At 41.7% G+C, this 17,316-nt stretch overlaps 2 protein-coding genes across 4 annotated transcripts in view; both read right to left on the reverse strand.

Annotated features, from left to right (window-relative positions):
• Positions 1-17,316, reverse strand: part of LOC309719139 (GTPase IMAP family member 8-like) — a 286,835-nt gene that overhangs the window by 87,378 nt on the left and 182,141 nt on the right. The window lies entirely within an intron of this gene.
• LOC309719126 (uncharacterized protein) overlaps positions 1-17,316 on the reverse strand; it is a 42,189-nt gene that overhangs the window by 17,527 nt on the left and 7,346 nt on the right. Inside the window, exon 1 of one of the 3 annotated variants that reach the window (XM_082555003.1) lies at positions 719-905. The exons of 1 other annotated variant lie outside the window; for it this stretch is intronic. The gene's annotated coding sequence lies outside the window, so the exon portion shown is untranslated. Of the gene's footprint in view, positions 1-718; positions 906-17,316 lie in introns of those variants that run through there. One more of the 3 variants, XM_082555002.1, reaches the window with a different exon arrangement.

Below are 17,316 nucleotides of genomic sequence, written 5' to 3' on the forward strand. Positions count from 1 at the left end.
TTTACTTGGTTCACTTCCCTGCTGTTATTCAGTAGTGGGCAGAAGTCCAGCCCAGCTGTTAGCAACAGCTCATCCCTTCCCTGCTGCTCCACACTGGTCACCACTGCAAATCTTTAATTTTCCCCCACCTTTTCTCTTATTTTTTTTCCTCTCGCCCGCTGAACAGGACAGGTTAAACCTGGTTAAACCTGTCCAGGACAGAAAAGACGAGGAAGAAAAGAAAAGAAAAGAAAAGAAAAGAAAAGAAAAGAAAAGAAAAACAGCTTGTGGTCAAAATAGCCATTCGTTTTTGCCTTAATCCTCGAATCTCTCCCAATTATTTTCTTACCACATTAATGTTACCTTCCTCACTTCTTCTTCTGATGCTAACAGTGAGGCCTGGTTACTAGTTGTTGTTGGCATACGTCCCGACAGCTAATTTCAAGTAAGGAAATGAAATAAACTAAATGGAAAGATTAAGACCAAGGTGATCACAGTTACAGTTGAGTAATATGTGCAGTAGTAACCTTGGAAATAAAGAGCAAACAGCACTATTCTTCTACACCGTTTCCGCGTCTGATTTCAGCCAGAACTCAAACTAAACCTGAAGTTATAAAAAACTTCGTGAAATCTGGAGTTCAGTGAGAAAGAGAAGCTTATTTCTGCCTTTTAGTTTAACGAAGCTGTTTGCAGCACAATCATCGTTTTATCAGCAAAAAAGGGTTGAACACAAACTCACCCGACACTCGTGAGACTAACTTTCCTTCCAGGTTCGTCCTCTCGTGCTGCCAGTCATCAATTATTAAAATCAGTCCATATAGCCAACACACTGACTGAGTGCTTTCCTCTATATATTTCTTTTTCGTTTTAAAACGTTTAGTTTGATTTGATTCGACGGAGGAATTTTTTACTGCGCACCGACGCGAATGAAAGCGAAAGTATTTAACTGACCAGGTGTGCATTCCAATTTGCTTAGGAAGGTTTCCACTGTAAATGACGCAGACGCGGAAGTATCTGCGAGGTGGATATAGTAAGAGCTGCTCCAATTCTCCAAACACTAAAGAAAGGAGCTTCAATGCTTCCTTTATTGCCTCCTTTAGCACAGGATACACTGGACCATCCTTTATGAAAAGGGAGGAGAAAATGCCGTCCCATAATTCATTGCTGACTGCAATTCGGATCGATAATCTGACCATTCATCAAAGCCATCAACATAATAAAGTTGTACAGATCATTTAAATTGTAACTGCATTTTCTGTTTCACTCATAATATATTTATATGTTTTAACAACAGTCTGTTAAACTCTCAGCTGGACTCTGAACGTCACACTGCGGAATAAAAAACTACATTAATGTTGAGCTGAAGAAGGCAGAACGATATAAGACGGTGATCTTTATTAACCTAAAAAAAGTGTGTTAATTTTTCTGTATAATTAGTGTTCATTAATAATGTCCTTTGCTTTAGGATTACTTTTTCCTTTAGTACACTGTAAAAACTGTGACTAGAGGTTACTTAAAAAACCTATGGCAACAAAGTGTCGCTTAATTTACTTAAGTAGATTTTAATTTCAAGCGATTTTTTTAAATTGTATATAAAATGTTAATTAAATTTCAACAAAAAACAAAAGAATACATGAATAAAATTCCATTGTAAATATGTGTTGGATTTAGGGACAAAATCTCAAATTGGAGGTTAAAATTGCCTAATTGTAACAAAAAATAAATTCATTTGAAATAAATCTCTGAAAAAAATTACTAACATTTTAAATTTACTAACAATCTGGCAAAGGTTTAGTAAAAAAATTACTAAAATATCCATTACAAAGAAATTTTTTTTTTATTAACTTTATAAATAATGACTGAATGATAAGAGACAATTAAATTAATTTAACTTTTTTTCTGAATAAAATGAATCAATTTCACAAAGAGAACATTCAAACAGTAATTGTTTTTATTGTGGAATATAAAAGGTATAAAAATGTATAATATATTATTTTTCTGCTTAATTTAGATTGTATGCACTGAAATTCTTCACTAGTGCTTGCCCCCAAAATAATAGGAAGAATAGGCCATAATTGAAGATACAGTTTCAGCCAACTTCTCGAGAATGTCAATCTTTACTTTGGAGGTGGGCAGAAGATTTCCACTCTTTTTATACTCTCAGTGGCTCTTTCCAGGTACATTTCAGTTTCGTATGCAGACTGTGGAATGGGGAATAGCTTCTGCCAGGGCTCACAACGTTCTGTGAACTTCTGCCTTTTGAGACTAATGGTGTCCTGAGAAGATGTGGTTGCAGCAGAGTCTGCATTGGATACAACTGGATTGGATGATGAGTCATAGTCAGTTGACAGCGCCCTGCTTTTTCTGCTGCCTTTATGGACTCTGGAATAATGAACTCCAACTGTAAAAGTGTTGAGGACCTTTCGGACATTCTTCATTCTACCTGCACTGATATCTTGGACTCTATTGCTCCGCTCAGGACTGTGCGCGCTAAGCATTTATCAGAGCTCTGGTTGAACGAACATACGCGCTCCCTCAGATGTGACTACAGACGCGCTGAAAGGAGATGGAAAAAGGACAGATTGCATGTTTCCCTACAGATTTTAAGGACTCGTCTTTCTGCTCACCAAGAAGCTGTAAAAACTGCAAAGACACAGTTTGTCTCCAACTTAGTGTCAGTAAACAGTCACAGGCCTCAGGTACTTTTTAATGTTCTTAATCGCTTTCTTAGTTCACGTGATAATGCTGGAGTCATTTCTTCACCAAGTATGTGCGATGATGTTTTAGCATTTTTTAATGACAAGATCCTATCGATCAGGGCTCTTGTCTCGTCGTCTGCTGCCTCAGATCAGAGTCCTTCTCCTGTGTGCTCAGCTGTCTTAGAGCAGTTTGATCCCGTCTCCCTTAAGGACTTGACCGCGGTAGTTAGTAACCTAAGATCTTCACACTGCCCCTCTGATTGTCTCCCCCCGAGCTTGCTTAAAAGCACTTTTAATACTCTTGGGCCTTTTATCCTGAGATTAATTAATACGTCCCTTGCTACAGGCTGCGTCCCATCATGCTTTAAACAAGCTATATAGCCTCTTCTTCAAAAACAAAACCTGGACCCAACTGTTCTGTCCAACTACAGGCCTATGTCAAAGCTTCCTTTTCTATCTAAGGTCTTGGAGAAAGTGGTCTACCTACAGTTGCAGGCCCACCTTGATTTTAATATGATCTCTGATAAATTTCAATCTGGTTTTAAATCACTACATAGCACTTAGACGGCACTTTTAAGGATTTTTAACGATATTCTTTTAGCTCTGGACTCTGGCAGCCCTGCTGCCCTTTTATTGTTGGACTTGTCAGCAGCTTTTGACACGGTCGACCGTGACATCCTGTTATCACGGCTAAAATTTCATGCTGGCCTAAAAGGATCTGCCCTACAGTTGTTTCAGTCCTATTTGTCAGAAAGGTTTTTTCATGTCAATATGGGCCCCCACAACTCCAAAATAGCCCCTCTTAAATACGGTGTACCTCAAGGCTCTATTTTGGGTCCTGCCCTGTTCGCACTCTATTTGTTGCCATTGGGCTCCATCTTCTCATGGTACAGCATTTCATTTCACTGTTTTGCTGATGATTAGCAGATTAGCTAACGTCTTTGAGCGTGTTATTCACCTTTTCCTTACTTGCAGATTAGACTACTGCAATTCATTATGGTTATTATGGTTGTTACGCCCCTAGTCTAGGCATGTAGAGACGCACATAAGGTTGGAGGAGAGAGAGCCAAATCCCCGCCCTGGTTCCCAAGCCAAACATCCAAACCAGTTGTGAGGTGATTTTATTTAAGGAAAAGAAGCATAGCTCCAGGGTGAGCCCAGGCCAAAATAATAAACAAAACCAATTAAGTCCCACCACAGAAGACTAACTAAACCCTAGGAAAGAAACAGAACAAACAAATGATAATGCTATCCCTCGCTCCCTAACCCGGAAAACAGGAGAAAACGATTCCAAAAGAAAAGGCGGCTCACCCCTTCCGCTTCAGCCCAAGAGTGCCTAAGCTCTCAGCTAATGCACCAGGAGCGGCTCTCACAGTTCACACTCACACAAATACACAATGAAAGTACAGGCTGGGAAAACCATGGTCAGGGCCGCGTCGGCTGTCAAGCTACTCGCTCGCTCCATTCTCTCTCCCTCTCTGTGGAGCTGTCAGAGCGGCTTTTTGAAGGTAGTCACCCGCTCCATGGTCCAATCAGCCGCTCACTACTCTTCATTAGGGGAGGGACCTGGAAAGAGTCCCAAGCACAGTACAGAAACACAGAAAGAAAACAGCCCACACAGGGTCCTCATGGCCACAGCCGTAACACCCCCCTTCCCAAAATCAAAGACATCTCCTCGGTAGATGTTTTGAACAGTTATATTTGAAGGAAAACACGGGACAGGGCATCCGCCAACACATTCTCGGTGCCCTTTTTATGACGGATTTCCAAGTTGAAATCCTGCACCAAGAGAGACCACCTCATCAGCCTTTGGTTCGAGTTCTGCATCCGCATTAGGAATACCAAGGGATTGTGGTCGGTATAAACGATCACAGGCGAGGGGCTGCAACCGACATACACCTCGAAATGTTGCAACGCGAACAGCAGAGAGAGGGCCTCTTTCTCAATCGTGCTGTACCCCCGCTGATGGACATTAAATTTATTTGAGAAATAGCCAATTGGGTGATCCACACCATGATGGTCTTCCTGTAGCAATACGGCACCTGCCCCGTTTGCACTGGCATCAACCTCTAATTTAAAAGGGCGTGCAAAATCAGGGGCAGCCAGCACTGGCGCACTGACAGGAGAGTCTTAACAGCCAGGAACGCACTCTGACACGCAGAGGTCCACACAAAAGGTTTCAACACACTAGTGAGGCTAGTGAGGGGTGCGACCACTTCCGCAAAGTTTTGACAGAAACCCCGGTAGTAGCCCACCATGCTGAGGAAACGGCGAAGCTCACGCCTAGTCTGAGGTGCAGGAAAGTCCAGTATGGCCTGGATTTTGGCCAAGATAGGGCGCACTTGCCCCTGACCCACCTGCTTTCCTAAGTACGTCACCATGGCTTTACCAAAATCACACTTGGCGAGGTTGAGGGTGAGGGATGCCCTTTCCAAGCGATGGAACACATCCGTGAGTGTCTCCATATGCTCTGACCAGGTGTCTGAATAGACGACAATATCATTTAAATACACTTCACACTTGCAGACGCCGCCCAGCACGATATTCATGAGCCGTTGGAATGTGGCGAGAGCGTTGCGCAACCCGAAAGGCATGACAGTGTACTGGAGAAAATAGTCAGGAGTAACAAAGGCAGAGATTTCGGCCGCACGTGGTGTTAGAGGAACTTGCCAATAGCCCTTTAACAAGTCCAGCTTAGTAACGAACGTCGCAGAACCGACCCTATCGACACAATCCTCCATTCTGGGAAGAGGATAGGAGTCAGGTTTGGTCACGCTGTTCACCTTCCGAAAATCTGTACAAAACCGTGGGGTCTTATCCACTTTAGGCACTAGGAGACACGGGGAACTCCACGCACTAGAGCTAGGGACAGCAAGACAATTTTCCAACAGATAAGAGACTTCTGTCTGGAAAAGAGCACGTTTAGTGGGATTCACCCGGTAGGCATGCTGCTTGATTGGAGGTCCCCCACATCGATATCATGCTCCAACACGGTGGTACAGGATGGAGTGTCCAAGAAAAGATTAGGATGATTCTCAATCATGATTAGATCAGATTATTATGCATGTTTTATTTTGCTGGTTTATTGGTGTAATTTAAAGCCACAATATCATGTAAGTTCCCTGTTGCCAGGAGAGTGTATAACACTTTGTACAGCGTGCTTTGGGAACTGAATCGGGTGCATAGCTGCCGTAAGTTTTCCATTCTGGCAAGACTGACCAGGCGAACGGTGTTCCAGATCTACTGGCGTTTAGATCAACTGGCGTTGGTCGAACAGTTGTGTGGCAGTCTTGCGTTTCAGGAGCTGCTACCGACAAACCAGCAAAAAAACGCCAAATGTGTCACCTGTGACACGTGTGAGGTTATCTCAAACACACTCCGTCAGTCTTGATGCTGTTGAACAACAAAATGTTTAAAAATGTGGCGAGTTTACCTGGTGATATCCTCACGCGCGACGCGAATAACAAATACAATACCTTACAGTGTATACAAGTATGACCAGGGGCCCGTTCTTCGTACGTCGCTCACTACATCCAAGATCAAACCATCGCGCTAACCGTGAGCTCGCTAATCCGGTTCTCCGAACACACCTGCTGTTGACGATTACTACAGCTGGACGCAGTAATGTGACATCACTGGGTGTCGTAAAAGGGGCTACGCATCGATAGTAGAAACATTGATCGGCAACCCTCTGATTGGTCGGCGAAAATGTCGAAGGAGCGCGCTCGGCTCGGTATTTTTCGGCAGCAGAGCAAGAACTCTTGAGTGAGGGATTTCAGGAGTTTCAGAGTTTAATCAGAACGCAAGGGAACACTGCAAAGGCTGCAAAAGCAAGGAGAGAGGGCTGGCAGGAAGTTGCTGACAAATTAAACTCGTAAGTAATTTAATAATAATAATAATAATATATTGGATTTATATAGCGCTTTTCAAGGCACCCAAAGCGCTTTACAATGCCACTATTCATTCACTCTCACATTCACACACTGGTGGAGGCAGCTACGGTTGTAGCCACAGCTGCCCTGGGGCAGACTGACAGAAGCGAGGCTGCCATATCGCGCCATCGGCCCCTCTGGCCAACACCAGTAGGCGGTAGGGTAGATTTATTATATTACACTATATTATCCAATATTATATTACATTATATTATCCAATATTATATTACATTATATTATATTGTTATATTATATCCTCTTTCACATTAGAGCCACAACAGGACCCACTAGAACATGGGAACAAGTAAAAGTGAAATATAAGAATATTCTATAGAATGGTAATATTTATCACTTATATTGCTTTTCGTCTCTTGGAAAGAGACCCTGAAATAATCTGTTTGTTTGTTTATAACAGCAACCAAGAAAAGGGCAGAGCACAAAAAGACAGGTGGTGGTCCTGCACCCCCTCGTCAACAAGTTGGTTAAGTAAATAATATCCTCACGGGAAAATCGATATCTCTCAATGAGCACACTGTCGCGCTGAGCTAAAGGATCCTGTCTGTCCCGCAATATACGCTGAATCCTGAAAACTCTCCTTATCAATCTTGCACCTTCCACAATGGGTGGCTCGCGTAAACGGACAGGACATGGCTGCGACAGGCTTCCCAAATCCACCTTCGCTTTTATAGCCGTGGTCTCTCATCTTGATTACACGAAGTGATTTGCAATTACTACTCTGAAATATGAATTACATCTGTAATAATCACATACATGTAATAGAATGTTAATAGTACATTTCCCTTTTTTAGGGAATGACCTGTATGTATCTGTGTGACATCAATAAAAGGATCAAGTGCTGCATTATCTTCAGTTACATTGATGTTATTTATTTATCGCTGTTGCTTTCGTATAAATGAAGCGGACATACCTGCGTGGCCACGATCTAATCCTGTTTACATAAAGTAAACCTGCTCCCGAGCAGGTTTACGCTTACGGCTCTGTTGCTATGACAGCAAGTCCCGGATGAGCTTCGGGGAACCGAACGATCCAAGATCACGCGAAATCGTCAACAATCTAATCCAGCTAACTTACTTAGCGAGGTACGAAGAACAGGCCCCAGGTCATTGAATTGGTGTCTGTTGTGAATCTCAAGTAAGTTGCCTGCAATGATATTTAAGGTCCAGCAGGTATGGAGCAAAACAGCAACACTGTGTCGACACAGTTTGGGGAGTGTGCTGAAACGCTTCACGAGACCTCATCTACCCATCACTACCAATTACTATGCTAAACTACAACATTCACCTATGGCATAACTTAGTGCATAAACCATACTACTACTACTTCTTCTTCTTCTTCTTTGTGTGTTCTTTGTGTTTAACGGTGGTTGGCAACCAACGTAAAGGAGCATTACCGCCTCCTACTGTTCCGGAGTATGGGTCAGACAGTGAGTTTACAATTTGTATCCAAAAAAAAAAAAAAAACACCTATATCCTTCAGAAACCCCACCAGTTCCCTCACCTGTGCCCTACTACCCTCCAACACACTCTTCAGATTAAATTCCCCAATTCCCCGCTCCTTCAATCTATTCTGCAGAACTTTCCTCTCCACATCATAGCCCTTGCACCGCAGAATTACATGCTCTACTGTCTCCTCCTCCTCCTGGCACACTCCACAAAGCCTCGTCTCATGTTCTCCTATCATCTGTAGTGTTTTATTTAATGCACAATGTCCCAGTCTAAGCCTGGTAATGACCACCTCTTCTCTCCTATTACCCCTATACAACCTATACTCTGCCACCTCCTTCTTAAGATGATACAATTGCCTGCCCATACTCCCTGAATCCCACCGCTTCTGCCACTCCTGAACAACCTGCCTCCAAACAATACCTTTTGCTTCAGATCCGCTGCTTTTAATTTCCATCTCAGTCCTATTTTTAGTCAACGCTCTTTTTGCTAACCTATCCACCTTTTCATTTCCACTGATTCCTACATGAGCTGGCACCCAAAGAAAGTGAATATTGCCACCACAACACCTTATTCTGCTTATAGTCTCCAGAATAGCATACAGCATGCCCTGCCTTGTCTTCGAACAAAATGATTGTAGACTTGAAAGAACAGCTGCCGAGTCAGAACATACTACCACCTGCCTGATTTTTGAACACTCTACCCATTTCAATGCGACCATTTCAACCGTGTACACTGCCAGTCCATCCGAAGTGCGTCTGTTTATTTCAATATTTTTTGACGGGACTGCTATTCCAAACCCTGTAATTCCAGTATCTGGACTTTTAGCACCATCCGTGAACACTTGAATACACTCAGGGTATTCATTCAAGCTGTGAAAATGAAATGCTGAAACAAGATCGACTCTTCCTTTTCAATTTTCTCTTCAGATCCAGCAAGAACCAGTCCACAGGAGGGGTCTCCAATAACCATGAAGGAACCACAGAGAACACCACTGCAGGACATATTTTAAGTCCATACACCTGACACTCCTTAGCCCACTGATTCCCCACCTTTCCAAAATGATCCTTCTGACTTCTTCCATACTCCCAGCATTCCAAAAGTACCTCCTTTGTGGGATGTGTGTCACCATGACCACCAAGATGAACCCAGTAATTCACCGATACTTGCTTCCTCCTAAGATCTAGGGGCATTTCTCCCATCTCCACCTGTAGGGTACTGACTGGAGACGTTTTAAAAACTCCACAGCACACTCTAAGGGCTTCCGATTGCAGAACATCCAAACGTCTCAACACAGAAGGAGCTGCTGAACCATATGCCACACACCCATAATCAAAGGCCGATCTAATTAATGCCTGGTAACGTCTTTTCAAAGCAGAAGAGCTCGCTCCCCAACACCTCCCAGCTACACACCTCATAACATTAATAACTTTTCTGCATTTGGTTTCAATCCGGTCAATATGCTCCCTCCATGTCAGTCTCGAATCAAATACAACACCTAAGCACTTAAAAGAGCTCACTTTCCCAAATACCTTGTCATACAGTTTCAAAGTCTCACTCACTGTTCTTTTGGTAAAGAACATCATTTTTGTTTTTTCCACCGAAAACCTGAATCCCCAGTCCAATCCCCACTCAACCACCATATTTACAGCCTCCTGAACCTTGCCCACTAGGTGCTCAATATTTCTTCCTTTTTTCCATAACACACCATCATCAGCAAACAAACACCTCCCAATTCCCTCAGGAACATCAGAAAAAACATCATTGATCATTACAACAAAAAGCAGGGGACTAATTGCACTGCCCTGTGGCGTTCCATTCTCAACCGTGCACTGACTAGAAATTGTAGACCCAATTCGCACTTGGATCTTCCTACCAGATAAAAAGTCTTGGATCCAATTGAATGTCCTGCCACCAATACCCAACTTATGCAACTTGATTAAAAGCCCATCCCTCCACAACATATCATATGCCTTTTCTATGTCAAAAAACACTGCCAAAACAGACTCTTTATTGGCCTGCACTTTCCTAACGACAGTCTCAAGTCTATTAGCATCAGTTGTGTTCCGAGCTGTCCTGAAACCACTTTGGTAATTGGCTAAAGCCCCTTTTCTTTCCAGCTCAAAGGACAGTCTTTCCATTATCATACGTTCCATTAACTTGCACACATTTGATGTAAGAGCAATTGGTCTGTAGCTATCTGGTTTAGATGGATCCTTCCCGGGTTTTCTTATTGGCACAATAACAGCCTCCTTCCAAGTACTTGGGAGCTCACCCTTAATCCAAACTGTGTTAACCAAACACAGCAGTTTATTAAGCGCTTTCGTACCAAGGTTCTTCAACATTTTTGATCCTTTCCCGGGGCTGTGGGCTTTGTTTTTTGAAGTGCTCTCACCATTTCCTCCCGAGAAAACACCGCATCCAAACTACTGTCTATGTGCGCCTTTCTTACTAGAGCCTCCGAATACCGTGTTTTAGTTTGGCACATTCTGTCTTTTCCCAACACTGATATGTTATCAGAGCTATGAATCTTAGCAAAAGTTTTCATCATAACCTCCACTTTTTCCTGAGCTGTTACAAAGTTCTGTTGGCCTGAAGATAGAACTGGGTAATCCCATTCCCGCCGGTCACCTCCCATTTTTCTGACCATGCCCCAGCCCTCCCCTACTGTGGGGGAGTGGTTCTTCCTATTTTAGAACAGAACAACCTCCAACTGCTCCGCTTTGCTTGTCTCACTGTTCTCCTGACCACTGCCACTGCTTTCCTGTATGCAGTCAGAGCTTGCATGTTAAGGGTTCTTTGGAGAAATTTAAACACCTTGTTTCTTTCCTTTACAGCAATTTGACATTCCTCTGTCCACCATGGCACCAAAGTCCTACTTTCCTTGCCTTTACTGGTCGGGATTGAGGCCTTGGCGGCTACCATAAGTACTTCAACAAACTGATTATTCATTTGATCAACGCTACCAGACTCATCAACCTTGTCAATCGTTTCCTCACATAATTTTTGGAATTTTGTCCAGTCAGCCCTATGAAAACTCCACTTCTTATGCACCTCTCTTAGAGATACCTGTATCTTCCCTCCAACATCACTGAAAACAGGATATTGGTCACTGCCTATGGTAGTGTCTGTTCTGATGGTCCAATAACTTATTCCTGCAAGGACAGTTGAGACTAGAGTTAAATCCAAAACTGACTCTGTTCCATTAACAACATTACATCTGGTCCCCCTACCATCATTCAGGCACATCAAATTGCATGTATCCATCCATTCCTCAATTACCTTACCATTTTTATCTGTGTGTGTGCCTCCCCACACTCTGCTATGGGCATTAAAATCCCCACACCAAATAACTCTACGACAGTCACTGCCTTCAATTGAACGAAGACGCGGCAGCTCCAATCTGGCGCAAGGATTGTAGAAATTCACAATAACATTTGGTTCATTCCTGTCCCAAACCTCAATAGCAATATACTCCAAATCATCGCCTTTACCCAGGAGTCTATATGGAATGTCTCGTTTGACAAACGTTGCACACCCTCCCCCTCCACCACGGTCCCTGTCATTTCTTATTATTTTGTACCCATACAACACAAAATCCAAAGAAGATTTAAGCCAAGATTCCTGTACACAAATGACATCCGGTTTGACACCAAGTAGTTTGACGAAATGCTTCAACTCTTGGCCATTGACCAACAGACTCCTTGCATTCCATTGAAGAATAAGTACCATGATTACATAAAAGAACTTGACTGATAATTGAGGTTGTCCCTCACTTCTTCCCATGTCAGTCCTACTAACCCCAAGTGGTTAATCACCACCTTAACAATGAGCTGAATTTTCTCCTGCTTAGATCTCACATCAGCTGTGGTGTTTATCACTCCTGCAATGAATGTAACCAACGCCATCTTATCAATAACCATACTATTCGTGTTGATCCGGGTAACTCCTTGATCCCGAGATGCACCCTGTCCTGGGTTGACGTTGACCTGTTCACTCACTCTCATCACCCTCACTGCTTCAGCATAGGAGATCTTCTCCACCCTCACTTTTTGAATATGAGTTTCTTGTTTCATTCTCTCACATCCAGCATACGCAACACTGTGACTCCCACCACAACTACAACACTTTGGTTGAACTCCATCTCCACATTTCCCATATTCGTGATCTCCACCACACCGAGCACATCTCCTCTTTTCCTTACAGTTTTTCGCTAGGTGTCCAAACCTTTGACAGTTAAAGCACCTCAGAGGTTTTGGAACATAGGCTCGTACTGGATAACTAATGAAACCCAAAGACACTTTCCTTGGCAGATTTCCTTCTTCAAAGTGTATCAGGATTGTTATGGCTCGTCTAAGCGCGGCCAGACCACAACATAAAGGGTGATCCATTCCCGTCCAACCCCAAGCAGCACTTCACACAATTAATACTTTGTGACAGTGATTTATTTACAATGAGTGCATTTAAACAAAGGAAGGGAGCGAATTATAACTTCAGCGTGAACCCAAGGCCAAAACAACAAACAAAAGGTAGCCTATCTCAGGAGTAAATACAACTTACCTATTCAAAAGAACTAAACCAAACCACAATTACTTTCCTCCCTACCTAACAAAATCAGGAGAAAACTAATCAAACAAAAAGGCGGTCCACCCCTACATGCTCCTAGATTAAACCAACATAGTGAAACACATGGTCTGCCGGTTGGGTTGGGCCGAGGATGAATGACCTGGCAGTCCATGGTGGTGTCTTCTTATGCGTTGCCTCCCGGTTGTTAGCCAGTCGGTACGATCCTTCCACCCTGGATGCACCAATCATGGAGGAGCACCTGCACACTCAAATTTACATATTAATAATTACGACAACAGTCGTAACAGGATACTTTCACTATCCACCTTAAGTCCTTCTTTTGTTTTGTTGCTTTCATTGTATTTCTCTTTGAACTCATTGAGGTCTTCAGCTTGTTTTCTGGCTTCTCCGTCATATTTCTCTTTCATAACTTTGATTTGTTTCTCATACTTTTCTTCTAGATCTTCTCTTTCTCTTTGTTCCTGCTCTCTTCTGATTTTTTCTTCTTCTCTTGTTTTCTTTATGTATCTTTCTTTCTCCTCCTCATATTCTTCTTGGAGCTGTAGGAGCATTGCTTGTTCCTTCTCTCTTCTCTGCCTGTCTTCTTTGTACTCTTTGTTCTACCACTCTTGTCTCTCCATTTCCCAAGCATGCTGTTTCTTTCTCATCTCAGGTAAACACAGACAACACGAGAGCTCTCGATTAACACTCCTAGTTTATTGCGCATCACCACACAACTGAATACTTTCCTCTCCAAACCACAGCAATAACACTTCCTGAGAACTGGGTGTGAGTGGAGCCCTCCAGTGGTCCACCACAGTTTCAACTTTCTCTCAGTGATTTCTTTGGACTTTGATTCAGATTTGATTTTTTCCTCCAGAGCTTCAAGTTTTTGTTCCCATTCCTGTTGTTGACTGTCCTCCAGTTGTCTCCTCTCTCTGATCATGATTTCTCTCTTTTTTTTTCTTTTTTTTTCTTATTTAATTTTTCTTCCTTTTCTTTGAGTTCTTTTTCTCTCCTTTTTCTCTCTTCTTCAGTTTCAGCTCTCTGTTCTTCAAGTCTTCTTTACATTTCTTTCATGTCCTCCCCATGTTTCCTTTCAAGTTTTTCTCTTTCTTTCTTCATCCTATCGTCCATCTCTTTCAGGATCCTCTGCATTTCCTTCTTTATCGCAGTTTCAGCCTTTTGCAGCATCTCATTGGTGCAGCAGCAGTTGCCTCCATTGTACTTGTACGTGTCAATCTTTGTTATCAGCTCGCTGACTTGTGTGAAGAAAAAACAATAATTTTCCATTATAGGATCATTCTTTGTGATTAACAACAGTGAATGTACAGTTTAATTACTATGCAAAGAACGAGAAAAATACCCCACTATTACGATGGTGCTGATTGCCAATAATGTCCTTTGAATGGACTGATATCCAAAGCAGATGATTTAGTCCAAATTAAATAATATCCTTTTACCTTTGTCACTTCCAAGAACTGTTTCTGGATTCTTCTTTTGAGACTCTACCTTTACTTTTGATCTGGTTTGCTTGTGATCTGATCACAAACATGACAAAATCATAATACTTAAACACAAAATAGTGTATTTGTTTAGAGGTGTTTTGTAGTGGTTAATTAGCTTTACAACAAATGACGATGTATAACTTGGAAAACTAAATAATCCACTTCAAATAACATCCATTAAAATGATCAAATGTTTATTTTTATGCCTCTTTAGGCTTTCATGTTCTCAAGATCAATGTAGGAGCCATAACTACATGTATTGATGATGTTTGAGGATCGCTGGGTTTTCATTTGTTTGGTTGCTATGGTGATGTGTAACGGGAGTCACATGGGTGCTAGCGGTGACATTAAGAGGGCGTTGTCAGTTTGTCATTCACTGGTTTGATTTTGACAGAGAGGAGGGCTGGGTAGCCGTAGTTTTTGTTGACAGAGTTTCCCCTTGTTGCATTAGAGCCTGCGATGTTTTAAGAGTCTGAATCAGGAGCCGATCATGTTACTCTGTAAACTCTCAAAGCACTTTAATAAACAAGCAAGCAATTCCACCTCTCGCATTGTTGCGTAAAGTTGACAGCGCGTCAGGCAAAGAGGCGGGCTCCATCCCCGGTCTCTAGCGACTGTGGAAGTCGCTACAATCAAGGACAAACAACAGATCCAATAGCTGCTGAATGAAATAGAAATTATAAAAGTTTCTTCACAAAGGTTGTGTCTACTAAGGTTCAGGTGGCGAAGGCTCACAAGAAACCGAGACACAGCTCTCACAGAGCTCTTGGATGTCTTCATTGTCCTTTCCAAAGTTACCAACAGCTGTATCTGTAGGATCTGAGTCCACAGTGAACAGAATCATGGTGAAGTCATTGACTCGAGAGCTGAATGCGTTCTGGATGGTCTCTAACTCTCTCTTGTCTTCATCAGTGAGGGGAGCCACAGGTAGGACCAGGATGAAGGCATGGACACCCTCAGGATCACAGAGGGAGATACACCTGAGTGATTCCTCCATCACTGCCTCCTGAGGTTTCCATATTTCTATTCTTTAAAAGCAAAAACCTTTATGAAAAACATGGAAAAATTAAAAACTTGTAGCAGAGAGAGATAATGCAACAATTCCAATATTTATTTTCCCCTTTTAGATTTTATTTATGCAAAATGTGTTTTAATGTAGCATTCAGGGAAACGTTTGATATTGTTGAACATTGGATTTTATTATAATGATTAGCACATTTAACAGTTTCAGCAATGAATTAATCACAAAGGGAAGAATTTACTGCAAGTACACATAAAATATTACAAATAAATTCAAAATGTTAGAAATTCTTCAACAAATGGAAAATGAGAATTTGACATGATATTGTGACTGTTAATGGAAATGTTTACAGCTTCTGTCATTATATCATAACAGCAACTCTGAATTAAAATGAAATCAAACTCCACAAAAAATACTACCTAGTCATGAAAGAGTCTACCTTTAAAATGAGAGAGTGAATAAAAAAGGTCAAAATACAGAAGAAAAAAAGGGGAAATTAATTTTTTTACATCAGTTCAGCTGCTGATAATTGTGGAATCATATTATTTGCTGTTACTTTATAAAGCTAAGAACCTTCTAACATACAATCAAACAAACTGGAGAACATGTAAAATAAAAAAATCCAAGAATGTGAACACAGCTACATGATGCACTGTGACGGAGGCCTGTAGATACTGCTGGGGTTACAGAACGATCAGTTAGTAATATCAGTGAATAATATTTATTGTTACAGCAAAGAAGTACATCAGCTGATGGTACACTTCTTGACTTTTACCACGTTGAGGTGAAGATAATCATCCGTTTCTTTTTGTTGTTTTTCTTTCAGGGTTTTGATTTCCTCTTCTTTTTTCTTTTCTTGGTCTTCTAATGTCTTGTACTCTTTGGTGTGTTCGTCCTGTTTCTGTTGCATTTCTGTTTCATGGTGTTGCTTCAGAGCTTTCAGCTCCTCATCATGTTTTAACGTCAGAGTTTTGAGTTCTTTAATATATTTATCTCTGAACTCATTGAACTCTTCAGCTTGTTTTCTGGCCTTCTCTTCATAAATCGTTTTCATGTTCCCCATTTCTTTCTTGTAGTTTTCCTCTAATTCTTTTCGCTCCTTCTCTTCTTGTTCTCTTTTGAGTCGATCTTCTTCTTTTCTTTTGTTTTCATATTTTTCTCTTTCCTGTTCGTACTCTTCTTGAAGCTTCTTCAGTTTCTCTCTCTCCTTCTGACGTCTCAGTTCATCTTCTTGATGCTGTTTTTCCAACTGCACTTTTCTTTCCTTCTCCCAAATCTCTCGTTTTTCTTTCATCTCTCTTTTAACCTCCTCCAGTTTTCTGTCAGTGATTTTCCTTTCCTTTGATTCTGACTTGATTTTTTTCTCCAGAGCTTCTCGTTCTTTTTCCCACTCCTGTTGTTGACGTTCTTCCTGCATTTTTCTTTTCTTTTCTTCCTTGTCTCTAAGTTCTTTTTCTTTCTTCTTCTGTTCTCTCTCAGATCTTTTGATGTTTTTCTCCATTTCTTGAAGCTGCTTCTCTCTCAGTTTTCTCTCTTTTTTAATTTCATCCCTCTGTTTTTCCAGGCTTCTTTTTTGAAGACTCTTCTTTTCTTCCTGATGTTTCCTTTCAAGTTCTTCTCTTTCGCTCTGCATCTCTTCTTCTTTCTCCTTCAGGATCCTCTGCATTTCTTTCTGTATCGCAATTTCAGCCTCTTGCAGCATCTCATTGGTGAAGTAGTTGCCACCATTGTTCTTCACCATGGTGTCAATCTTTGTTATCAGCTCGCTGACTTGTGTGCGGTTTTGTTCCTCACGGTTGTTGAACACATGGTATCTTCCTCCACAGTCAGAGATCAGCTTCTTGAAGGAATTATCACATTTTGTATCAATGTACTCATCAATGGTCTCATTAGCTTTCAGATCGTCTCCTCTGGTTAAAAGAATGTTGGTGAAGTTTTCTGAATTCTTCCCAAAGAATTTCTTGATCAGTTTTACCGTCTCCTTCTCCTCTTCTGTGAACCTGCCGATCTGTATCACCAACAAGAAGACATGTGGTCCTGGAGCCAGAAGACTGACACATTTCATCAACTCCTCATGAACTTCTTCATGTGACAGAGTTGTGTCAAACAGACCAGGAGTGTCGACCACAACAACAGGACGACCGTCCA

This window comes from Aulonocara stuartgranti (genome assembly GCF_965226115.1).
Source record: "Aulonocara stuartgranti genome assembly, chromosome: 12".
NCBI classification, from domain to species: Eukaryota; Metazoa; Chordata; class Actinopteri; order Cichliformes; family Cichlidae; genus Aulonocara; species Aulonocara stuartgranti.